Below are 11,844 nucleotides of genomic sequence, written 5' to 3' on the forward strand. Positions count from 1 at the left end.
TCTGATGAACCACTAGCTCTTTAATGGATTAAAGTCTTAAACACACTCCATATTTATTTATGTCCATGTTGGTTCCCTGGAATTCTGCTCGTACCTTCTCAACCCTAGAAAAGTCCCACTCAAACATCACCCTCTCTGTCATTCCTGTCACCATTTCTCCCATACAGAACAAATTCCCCATTTTTCAGTGTTCTTAAACATCGAAAACATACTCTGCTATAGGTTTATCATCATTCATTTTTTTCAGCTTCTCTCCTCAACTTACTACATCATAATTTCAATATCTTGGCAACCCCAGAACTTGGAACAGCCGCTCTGATACAGCACATGCTCAGTAAATATTGTCAAGTTAAAGTATTAAGGAGGTAATTGATTATGTGGAGATTTTTAAAGTGAATTTACTTATCCTATGTTCCCTATCTCATAAGGCCAGATCTATAAGTGGTTGTTAAAATTACTGGATTTGCATGCAACCTAAAGCAGCTGCTTAAAAGCACATCCCCTCAATTACTTCCCGAGGCTCTCCTCCAACTTTAAACTTAGTACCATCAAGTCTATGTCACTTGTTTATTCTCTCCAGCCTCCAGCAGGGGAAGAACCTAGCTACCATTGACCTATCCGGAAGTGTGGAAACCCTCAGGCTCTCACCTTCCTTCAGCCCCGAATGGGGGAAGAGAGTTCAGGTCTTACATATTTCTGGGAGGTCCTCTCTATGCAGCTTCACAGCTTCCTGATCTCTGCCCATACCTCACACACACAACTCATTGGCATGACCCTGGGGACGAAGGGATATCCTTAGGGAGAAATTATTGGACTGGGCACAGGAAGCAGAGCTGGAATGAGTCTTGCTGGGGACAAGGGAACAATCGGAGTTGTTAAAAAGTTTCTAAGTCTTTCAGAAACACTTGCTATTTGACCATACTCCCCAAGGCAACCTACAGATTCAATGCAATCCCTATCAAAATACCAAAGGCATTTTTCACAGTACTAGAACAAATAATTTAAAAATTTGTATGGAACCACAAAAGACCCCGAATAGCCAAAACAATCTTGAGAATGAAGATCAGGGTTGGAGGAATTATGCGCTCTGACTCCAGACTATACTACGAAGCTATAGTAATCAATACAGAATGGTACGGGCACAAAAACAGACACACAGATCAATGGAACAAGATAGACAGCCAGAAATAAACCCATGCAGTCAATTATAGTCAATTAATCTCCAACAAAGGAGGCAATACAATGGAGGAAATACAGGCTCTTCAATAATTGGTGCTGGGAAAACTGGACAGCTACATATAAAAGAAAGAAATTAGAATATTCTCTAACACTATGTAGAAAAATAAACACAAAATGGATTAAAGACATAAATGTACAACTGTATACTATAACGTAGGCAGAACACTCTTTCACATAAATTGCCACAATATTTTTTGAGATATGTCTCCTAAAGTAAAGAAAATAAAAGCAAAAAAAAACAAATGGGACCTAATTAAACTTAACAGCTTTTGTAGAGCAAAGGAAACCCTCAATAAAAGGAAAAGACAACCTACTGAATGGGAGAAAATATTTGCAAATGATAGGACCAATAATGGGTTAATAACCAACATATATAAACAGCTCGTACAACTCAACATCAATAAAACAAAACAAAAAAAAACAATTAAAAATTGGCAGAGGGGCTTCCCTGGTGGCGCAGTGGTTGCGCGTCCGCCTGCCGATGCAGGGGAACCGGGTTCGCGCCCCGGTCTGGGAGGATCCCACATGCCACGGAGCGGCTGGGCCCGTGAGCCATGGCCGCTGGGCCTGCGCGTCCGGAGCCTGTGCTCCGCAACGGGAGAGGCCACGGCAGAGGGAGGCCCGCATACCACAAAAAAAAAAAAAAAAATTGGCAGAACTTAATAGACATTTTTCAAAAGAGGAAATGCAGATGGCCAACACGTACATGAAAAGATTCTCAGCAATGCTAATCATCATGGAAATGCAAATCAAAACCACAATGAGGGCTTCCCTGGTGGCACAGTGGTTGAGAGTCCGCCTGATGATGCAGGGGACACGGGTTCGTGCCCCAGTCCGGGAAGATCCCACATGCCGCAGAGTGGCTGGGCCCGTGAGCCATGGCCGCTGAGCCTGCGCGTCCGGAGCCTGTGCTCCGCAACAGGAGAGGCCACAGCAGTGAGAGGCCCACGTACCACCAAAAAAAAAAAAAAAAACCCCCAATGAGACATTACCTCACACCTGTCAGAATGGTTATCATCAAAAAGAACACAAATAACAAATGTTGGCCAGAATGTGGAGAAAAGGGAGCCCTTGTACACTGTTGGGGCTGTAAATTGGTACAGCCACGTGGAAAACAGTATGCGGGTTTCTCAAAAAACTAAGAATAGAACTACCATATGACCAAGCAATTCCACCCTTAAGTGTATATCCGGAAAAAACAAAAGCACTAATTTGAAAAAAATACATGCACCCCAATGTTCCTAGCAGCATTATTTACAATTGCCAAAGTATGAAAGCAACCTAAGTGCCCATCAACAGATGAATGGATAAAGATGCAGTATATAGATATGACAGAATACTAATCAGCCATAAAAAAGAATGAGTCCTATAGAACACCCGCCGAACGCTGGCAGAGGACCTCGGACCTCACGGAGGGCGGGAAGCCCCCCACGTACCTGGGTGGGCGGAAGAGAGGAGAATGAACGGAGACAGGGAATAGGGACGGGACCTGCACCAGTGGGAGGGAGCCGTGAAGGAGGAAAGGTTCCCACACCCTAGAAGAATTTTACCATTTGCAGTAACATGGATGGACTTCGAGGGCATTACTCTAGTGAAATAGTCAGACAGAGAAAGACAAATGGTATATGATATCACTTATATGTGCAATCTAAAAAAGTATAACAAATTAGTGAATAAAGCAAAAAAAAGAAGCAGATTCACAGACATAGAGAACAAACTAGTGGTTATCAATGGGAAGGGGGGTGAGGGGTGATATAGAGATGGGGAGCGGGAGGTACAAACTATTGGGTGTAAGATAGGATACAGGGATGTATTGTACAGCATGAGGAATGTAGCCAATATTTTGTAATAACTGTAAAGGGAGTGTAACCTTTAAAAATTGTATAAAAAATAAAATTAAAAAAATTACAAAGTCCCTTCCCCCCCAAAAAAAGAATACCTGGAACATATTGGAAGCTTAATGAATATTAACTGAATTAATGCATGAGCAAATAATTTAACACATGGAGACTATAACCAAACTACCTTCTGTTAATGCATCTGCTTAAGTGCAAATAAAATAATTCTATATGAAAACTCCCAAAACAAAACAACACAACAAAAAATAACACTTACTACTTGAAAGGTCTGCCTTGAGGGCAAAAAGCAAGCAAACAAACAAAAATTAAAAAAAAAAAAACACCCAAAAAACCCAACAAAACAAAAACCCACCAATGACAATGAAAATTGTAGAGATTCATGACATGTAAGATTAGGAGATCAAGATTAGAAAGGCCAGAATCTCTCAAAATTTCTGGGATTTTTGGAAGGACCCACTTCATAGACCAGTGGCACACACAAACTTGCATTAGAATCACCTGGACGGAATGTTAAAACTCAGAAACTCCCATGCAGAATTTTTGATTTAGTAGGTTTGGGTGGAGCCTGAGAATTCACATTTCTAACAAGTTTTCAGGTGATGCTGATGCTGCTTATCTGGGGCCACAGCTTGAGAAACACTGACTTTGAGTTTGCTCTTGTCAGCAGAATGAACAGTTCTTTCTCACAGCATCATCAAGGCACCTGGTTTAATAGTTTACTTTTTTTTTTTTTTTTTTTGGTGGTATGCGGGCCTCCCTCTGCTGTGGCCTCTCCCGTTGCGGAGCACAGGCTCCGGACGCGCAGGCTCAGCGGCCATGGCTCACGGGCCCAGCCGCTCCGCGGCATGTGGGATCCTCCCAGACCGGGGCGCGAACCCGGTTCCCCTGCATCGGCAGGCGGACGCGCAACCACTGCGCCACCAGGGAAGCCCCAATAGTTTACTTTTTTAAAAAGAATTAATTGACCTTGACTTGGACAACATTATAGGTGGGAAAATATTTGTATACTACATTGGAAACAAAACCTATAAATCTGTCTTTTATTTTGTCAACCAGATCCCAAGGTTGATTCCCCATCTAAATCCAATTCTATTGCACCATCTATAACATTCTAGTACTCTTTATATATGAATTATTACTCAGTAAGATCCTTCCTTTCATACAAGGACTAGTACAGGAAGTGCATATATTTTCTTATTATGATGAACCAGAATTGGAATTTCTAATCTTGGTGTAGAGTAGCTTTCCTTTCTACATGAGATTTCCAGGATGATCTGAGTTCTTTTGTTACAAATATTTATACTTAGCAAGAACGTAGAAAAACACTATCTGAAGAAGCTCTGGTTTCGTCCAAATGCAAGAGATATAGATTTTAAAAACATGAATTCTTCCCAATATCTAGAGCTTTATTCCACTTAAAAACCAACCACTCGTTAAAATAGCCTGGGTTGATGCTGGGGAAGGGACCAGGTCTTTTTAATCTCCTTGACTGTCAGATGTCACTAACTGTAACATTATTAACAATAACTAATTAAGTTACCTGGACTAATTAATTATAATTCTGATTTGGTTTTCAATAAGAAAGCCATTATATTTTCTACTTTATATATTTCTCCTCTCAAGTCACATAAATGTTTGTAAACACATTTCAACCCCAAACTTGATTCCTCAGACCATGATTGTGGACGAGTTATCTGTTTTAGAAATTGATTACAATGTGGCTTATTGTTTTGGAGTTATTGTACTTGGGCCGTTGTGAACATTCAATAAATGTGTAAAAATTAGTAAACAGAAACTTCAATTAAATAGAGTTGAGAGACCAGAAGGCAGAGCTCTCAAACCTTGTGACAATAGCAGAGCCCAACAGGAAAAAGAAAGACTCTACTTCTTTCCTGGCAAGGACTCAGCCAAAGAAAAGCCATGGGCTCTTCTTTTACTACAGCCTGCCACCTTCTTTTTTCTCTCTAAAGAAAGAAGTTCCCTTCCCACTGGGGACTTGCACGTGGCTCACTATGGGTGCAGACCCTGAATTGCAATTCTCTGCTGATCCTGAACAAACCCATCTTTGCTGGGAAATATTTGGCAGTCTATTTGTTAGCATAACTGAAAGTTATCCTTTTTTAAGAATAAGAGAGCAGTAAAAGGCAGGTTGGGTACACCTCGATGCACAATGTTGCAGATACAAAAATAAGAAATCCATTCTCCTCTCAAGGAACTCACAGTTTGATGCGAAAAACAGACCCAGGAATACATAAAGGCACTTCAGAGAGGAGATACCTCTACTAGCGGAATGGCCAATGGTTAAAAGGCTGAGCAGCTAACCATGACTGGGAGAGAAGGAAGACTTTGGAGAGGACATGACATTTAAACAGAGGTAAAGTTCAAATGTGTTAGGCAGACAAACGAGGGAAAGTGTGTTTCTGACAGGAAAAACAGAGGTCCAGGGATGAACTGGCACAGCATACACTCCAAGAACCCTCAGGGCCTTGACAAGGTTGGAGCACAGGGGAAGTGAAGGGACATTAGGGTAGAGAGGAGGCAGGGATCATTGTGAATAGTGTTAAGAGACCAGGTTCATACACTTAAGTTTTACCTTGAGGGAGGTGAGAAGCCAGTGGAGGACGTTATGCAGAAGAATGACCTACAGATGAGGGCCTGTCTGGCAGCAGGGAGGAGGAGAGATGGGAGAGTTGAGAGGGTGAACATAGCGGTGCAGCTCCTCTGTTTATTCACACCCCATCCTGTCTCAGAAGAGACTTCATGAGGGCAGTTAAGGGCTTATAAGTGTTCTGTGTTCGTGACCCAGCCCATCTCAGCTTCAAGATCATTAAAGATGTGAGGAGGGTGAAGAGCTAGAGGAGAAAGGTAAAAGGAGATGGGAGCTAAGAACAGAAGGAGGAGGATAAATAGGTAATTAAGGAAAATCAGAGTGTGAAAGCCGACGAGCCAACAAGGACCCATGGCTCAGTGATATCAAGACCCTGATTCAGTGAGTCTGTGGGGCCCTTGGTCTCTCCCTCATGAGCCGAGACGGCCTCCATGCTTCCTTATGGTGTATGTCCTCACACATCTCATTCAAAGGCTGGTGGTGAGGAAACGGGTGGAGGGCAGTTTCTTTCTCCTCCTGCATCTCTTGCCTCTACTCCTGGAGGAGAAATCTTTCCCAGAATCTCCTAGGCTAACACACTGTTTGTTGTGATCACATGAACTGGATCACATGAACACATGAGCACTCCTGGCTTCTAAGTGTTCTGGGAAAGTGAACACTTATGACAGGGGACAAGCAAGGAGGAGGTGGTTGGGAATGGCTTTGGGTAGACACACAAGAACAAGGCTATCTTCTTATAAAGCACCTGGAAACGGGGATGAACATCATGGACCAGAGGCAAGAGAATACTGACAGGAATGCAATGTCTGTCTAATGCAGGAAAACTCTTCTAACAGCAGAGGTCATGAACTTAGATGTGAGTAATGTAAATAAGAGAAGGTGCTCAGTAGGAATTTCTCTATCTAAAGAGGTACTGAGGATCACCACTCTCCCCACCCCAGCACAAAATTTGAGCATCTAAGCCAAAGACAGGAAATCAAGATTTTTCTTTGCCGAAACAACAACTCTAGAAAAATAGACCTCAAGGTATTGGCATTTGGGGGCCCTCCAGTAAACAGCTCATTTCCTCCAGAACCCCTAAGGTAAAGTCTAAAAGCTTCAATACATCAAGGTACCAATCAGTATTTTATTGCCTTGCTCTTAAATGTAGATAGCCAAGGACCAAAAGGAGTTTAGGATGGCTACTAACGCAAATGGGAAAAACAAAATAAATAGAAAAATGAATGAGAAAAAACCCAAAAAGACATAGGAAACAGGAGAAGAGTTTATATAGTTAACATCCTTTGAGAGAAGAAAAAATGTATTTCTGCCCTCTGAGTAAGAAGCAATTTTTTAAAATTAGATCTCAATAAAACTAATACTAAAATGAAAGACTGATAAACCTGACTACATGAAAACTAACACCAAAAATAAAGGAGACAAACTATAAAATGGGAGCAGGAATTATAATAAATATAGAGAGTATTATAATAAATACTGACAATAGACCTGTAATCAAATTACAAAAGAACTCCTATATTAAAAAGGAAAAGCCAGTAGAAAAGCAAACAAAAGGCATTCATGGGAAACCTGAAGGCAATAAAAATATGGAAAGCAATTTTAGAGAAATGCAAATCAAGACTACAGTGAAATACCATTTTTTACTCACTTAAGTGGCAAAAATTAAGAAGTCTGACAATATCAACTGTTAGGAGGATGTGACTCAATGGGAACACTTCAGCACTGCTGATGACCATGTAATTTGGTACAACAACTTTGGAAAACAATTTGGCACTACTATGTAAAGGTAAATCTTTGAAGATCTCATGAGTCAGCAATTCCATCTCAAGGTATATAACCTATAGCTCCTCAACATAACAACTGGAGACAAGTAGAATATTCAAAAGAGCAGAATCTGGGAACAATCCAAATAAGCTTTGTCTCACAATGGAATATCACACAGCAGTGCAAATGAATGAACTTCAGCCAAACAAAACAATATGGGCATTTAGAAACATAATGTTGAGTGAAAAAAAGCAAATTTCAGAATATTATGTGCAGTATTTTATTTGTATAAAGCTCAAAAAAGCAAAACAATATACTGATTATGTTAAAATGTGATGAAACTGTTTTTATAAGCAATGGAATGATAAACACCAAATTCAAGAAAGTGGTTTCATCTGGAGAGAAGTGATGTGTTGGAGAGCACCTATAGGTAGCTATAAGTTATTGGTAACTTCTGGTTCTTGAACTGAGTAGTGTACACATGAATGTTCATACAATGTAATATAGTCTTTTATAACTTAGAGGCATTTTACATGTAATCTTTTGCTTGTTATAATTATTATACCTTATTGAATTGTAAAGCAAAAACCCTGAACATTCATGATGATTTCAAATTTGAAAATTAGATAAAATATAGTTATACTGTTCTCTCAATATTTTCTCACAATTTTTTGGATTTGGTTCTAGCAATAAAGCTGGGTGGCTTGGGTCAGATATCAATTTTAACAAATGTGTTGAGGAAGATGTCATGAGGCCAGGAGAGGCCAGGTGTCATTCAATGTCATTCGTTTGTTAAGTGATGGGTTAGGGTCTCTAATTTAAGGCTTAAGATTCTAAATATTGTGCAGTTTCCAACAATCCAGACTCACACCAAAATGGGGTACTGGGAAAAGAGGTCAAAATACAGAAAACAGAACTACTCTTCTGGGGAAAAGCTATCATTCTAAGAGGAAACTATCCACCAAGAAGGTAGAAAGGAGGGCGTGGGTTTCCAGAATGTTTCCATGACCACACATCTCATTGTCATAGGAGTGTTCAAATCACCATCAAAAACAAAAATAAGGATATTATCCATTTTCCTAAAAATCCGAGTAGGTTACTTAGGTTCACTATGCATTCACCTCTGTGATAACCCTCACAACACATCCACAAGTAATGAACAGGGCAGATATAGCAGCTCACTCTCCACTTTACAAATGGAAAACAAAGCCTAAGAGAAGTGACTCACCCACCGGATGCCTCCTTAATATCTTCACTGCTGCCTTCATCTCCTGGTTCCTCAGGGTGTAGATCATGGGGTTGAGCATGGGGGTCATGACCCTGTGGCTGATGGACACAGCCTTGTCCATGGGGAAGGAGGTGAAGGGCCAAGCATAGATATAGATACAGGGAATGAAGACCATAGACACGACGATGATGTGGCTGGTGCAGGTGGAAGCTGCTTTCCTCCTCGCCTGCCCTGAGTGGGACCTCAGCATCATCAGGATGACAGTGTAAGAGATCAGAAGGAGCAGGAACCAGATGAGGACCAGCACCCCACTGTTGGAAATGTCATGTAAGACAGACTGATTTTGGAGCAGAAAATACATGGGTGTGTGGGGCCGAGAGTCAAAAGTCACTGTGACCATGATAAGGAGGGTTCCCACAATGGTGGTGACATAGACAAATAGGAATACCACAAACAGGAATTTCTGGAACTCCTTGGTCTGTGAGAACCCCAAGAGGACAAACTCTGACACCTGTGTGATGTTCTGTCATTCCATGGGATCTTCCTCACATGCCTAGAAGAGAAACTATGCAAAACAAAAACCATAAAAATTTAATCGTTCTCCTTTGGAGAGTCAGGATTGAGTTAATCAAAGCCATTGCTGAGTACCATTCCCAAATGGAGCTTAGAAGAGCCTTCCATGGAGATAAATACATTTTCAAGGCTTTCACAGACTTATCTCCCTAACCATACCCTACATTGTATTACAGGCACTTATGGGTCTTTTTCCCTTTGTACCATGCTGTCCTTGTCCATGGGTTTCATGTCTGACTCACACTTGCTGTGCCTGTGAACCACAGGCTCTACAGATATAGACGAACCAATCAATGGATGAATACACATGTCACCAAGTACCTATGACCACAAACATCATCAACCTAGGTGCATCAATCTTGAGAGGATATAGAGGTTAAAGATTTTAGATAAACAAATAGAGACTTCTTTTCAGTGAACATTTGAGGGGCTGCCTATGGTTCATTGCTGAAGAAAGAGAGATGTGTATTAGAAGAAATTGTCATGTACAAATTCAGAGGCAAATGTGAAGGAAAACAAGCAGATGATTTTGGCTGTAGTGAAGCTGGGATGATTAGAGCATCTGAAACTTTTCCACATAAATACTTCTTGAATGGCATTTGTTGCCATGGGGCCATCTGCAGGGGTAACTCAAAGCAGCCCAGGACAAATGCAAAATCTCCTTGAACTCTCATGTTTTATATTTTTAAACTTATGTGAATTTTCTATTAAACACATATCTCTAGACAATCTTTGGGAAGCTTAAAATTTAAGTATTGTGGCTTGTAAAACTTTGTAAGACCAAGGTGTTAAAGAAAATATAGGATAGGGGAGGGAGGGGGATCAAGCTGGCAGAGGAGTAGGATGTGGAGTTCACCTTCTCCCACAAAAACATGGAAAATACACCTACAAGTAGAACGATTCACACAGAACAGCTATTGAACGCTGACAGAAGACCTCAGACATCCGAAAAGACAAGAAAACCTCCATGTAACCGGTAAATGATATTCAATTAATAAATACAAACTGGAAATCACAATTGTCAAGAACATTTAAAAATATATATTTATAAATAACACTCTATGAGAAAAAGGACAAAGGACAGAAACAAAAGGTGAAGTATCATTGACTGATACATTAAAAATAAATAATGCATATTCTCTAGTAATCAAAGAAATTTAAATTCAAATTCAAATCAGCTTAAAAAAATCCACTTGTAAAGGATTATTGAGATAGGCCTTCTCACACCCTGGTGGTAAAAGTATGAATTAATATAATTTATCTAGAATGCAACTTATTAACCTATGTCTGAGTTTTAAAAATATGTATTGTGACTTCAGGAATTTGAGCCTGTAAATATACTATAAAATGTAAACAAACACTTATGAAAATAGATGTATAGTTCACTGTTATTTCTAGAAAAAATAGGAAATAATCTAAAATCTAACAATAGAAGAAATAGAAGAGTCTACAATAATTAAGAGTTTCCATTTATTCAGTTTTCATAACATGTCCAATTTTGTCAAGGGTTTTCCAGATGTGATCTTATTTTGTCTTTATAATGACACAGGGAAGTAGGGACTCTTCACATTTTATATTTGAGAGATTTCTATCAGAGAGAGTAGGGACATAGTGGACATTACCAAACTCACACGTGGTAAGGTTTGTATTCATGTGATTAAAAAGTGAACGTTCTTCAATATTACGTACTTCTTTCCTCTATAGTAATACTATGCATCCTTTTAAATGAGCTGTTCATTTTGTTGAATCATCACTGAATTGACCTAGAAATAATTCTGGTGAAGCGTAAATGTTATTTCATTAAAGTTTGGTCATTGATATCGAAAATATATATGACAAGGAAGAAACATGTTTCTTTAGTTCAGTAAGTGAAAGTTCTAGAAGACATCCACTTGAAAAATAAACTGAGTTCTTTGGTGTTAAAATCCATCCCCTCAGATTACACTTTTCCAGAATTGTTTTCTGTAATTGTTCAGGAAATTTTGCCCTGAGGCCCCACCCTGCGAAGATAATAGAACATAGAAAGATCCCCACCTGAAATATGGGAAGGGCAGCAGCAAATGCACTGAAGTTCTTTTTACAAGGGAACTGAATGAATATATGTAAAAAGATTTCTATCAACTTCTGTAGACAAATATAAAACAATGCTCTCTAAAATTATCTGTGAGATATTACAGTACTCAAAATATTACCATGTTTATCTCATCTAAAACTCACATTTATCCTCAAATATTTGTGTAAAAATGATGTTCCGGGAAGATGCCCTTGACTGTTTATTCAGGCTGCATCTACTCTCTGAATAGTACCATTGGAAAAGCATCCCCATGGGCCATTGAGACCCCCGCAAGACTTTTGGAGGGAAATGATGTGATGAAACAGGGTTAAAATGGGTTTATCCTAGCACAGTAGGGCAGGAAGCCCTGACACAGGCAAGAGCGGAACAGCACTTCCTGGGGCGTTGTCAGAGCAACCCCTACAAAGGGTAATACACTTTAGTCTGGCTTTGTGTCTTTGCTCCTCCACATGGTGTCAAGGTCAGACTGGGTAGGCAGCAGCTTCAATAGCATGGTTTG

General features: G+C 39.9%; 1 pseudogene; it reads right to left on the reverse strand.

Moving 5' to 3' along the window:
* Positions 1–8,335: 8,335 nt before the first annotated feature.
* Positions 8,336–9,233, reverse strand: LOC102974000 (olfactory receptor 4D1-like; annotated as a pseudogene).
* Positions 9,234–11,844: the final 2,611 nt, after the last annotated feature.

This window comes from Physeter macrocephalus, chromosome 14, assembly GCF_002837175.3.
Source record: "Physeter macrocephalus isolate SW-GA chromosome 14, ASM283717v5, whole genome shotgun sequence".
Taxonomy (NCBI): Eukaryota; Metazoa; Chordata; class Mammalia; order Artiodactyla; family Physeteridae; genus Physeter; species Physeter macrocephalus.